We start from the raw sequence: 1,497 nt of genomic DNA on the forward strand, positions 1-1,497 counted from the left end.
GGCACCCCTGGGGGACCTCGCCAAGGAAACAAGAACAGAGAAATTGTGTCTCACTGCTGCAGGTTTTCGGGGATATCAACCCAGTGTGTGTGTCAGAAAGCTGCTCCCAGGCTGTGGGACACGGTGGCTGTGCCAGCAGTGGACACATTATTCACATCTGGTTTATACACGGCCAATAAATCCACTGGGAATTGTCCCCACTTGTTCCAGCAGAGTCAAGATTTCATCTCTTAAGCACCCACAGATTTGAAATATTCTCATTTCCAGTAGGTCTCATCAGCTCCTTTGCACAACTACACAGGACACGACTAGAAGTGTCACACAAACGCTACTTTTTAAAAATATTTTTTATATGTTATATATGTATTTTTTTCTAAACTAATATAAAGAAATATCTATATAATAAACAAGTGATACTCACATACATAAGACAGAAGTAAGCAATGAATAACTATATAATGAATAAATATCAAATAAAGAAATAAATACGCAAAAATAAAAATGTAATTATTCTGCTTCTTTTAATATTCAATAAATAGATTTCACTCTGAATGCTGTGGTCAGTCTATAAAATTTTAAGAGTGCAAACATTCTCAGCAGTAAATGGCAAAGGCAGATTTCAGGAGAGACTTTATCCACTGACCATTGCTAGGAGGACACTTGAGCAGAGCAGCACATTCAATAAAAGCACAAGTGTTCATCTCACTGGTCCACTGACATTTCCAGCAGTTCCTCAGCAACAATATTTTGTGGCAGATTAGTTTTGCTTTATTTCAGAAGTGTTATCATAGGTCACATCTGCAAACTTAATTTCTCCTTCTGTGCTGCTGCTTGTGGACAAATGTCAGAGAGAAAAATGCAGCCCAGCCCGTGACCTTTAAGGGAGGTGCTAATGGAGAAATCAGTCCTTACCCAGGAGAGAAATCATAAATTAAATGTCCCACAGACACCGGTGAGTCCTGCTGCCTTCTCCTGAGCAATCAGAGCCCCTGGGTTTAATTCACAGCACAGCTTCCAAAGGCAAACAGGAGCTAAATTGTGACACCAAGGGAGAATATTCCAGGCAAGGTGTTCACAGAACTGTGACCACCAAGAATCGTGCTTGGAGCTCCTGGGACAGGATTACAGCACCTTGACCCAGGACATAACCCAACTTAACTCCCTCTGTTTCATCCTTCTTGCAGTGCCCAAGTACAATGTCAGGAATTCTCACAGCCCGGCCCTGGGAACTGCAGAGTTTTGGGGGTTATTTGATTTGAAATTTTTTGTGCTCCAGGTGTACAAACACCAAATGCTCCACCAGGGATGGAGTGATTTCCTTGCAGAAGGCTTTTCTTAGCCTTTATGTTGGGTACCAATCCAGAGTGTCAGGCTTTGTCCTGCCTTTTGAAATTGCCTGAGAAATAATGGCTGGAAGTGGCTGTGAATGTGAAGATGAGTCACAACTGCTCTGTCCAGTATGGTACAGCAGTTATCAATAAAAAGGAGAGAGGTTTT

The sequence above is a fragment of the Zosterops lateralis genome, assembly GCF_965231275.1.
Source record: "Zosterops lateralis genome assembly, chromosome: 2".
NCBI lineage: Eukaryota > Metazoa > Chordata > Aves > Passeriformes > Zosteropidae > Zosterops > Zosterops lateralis.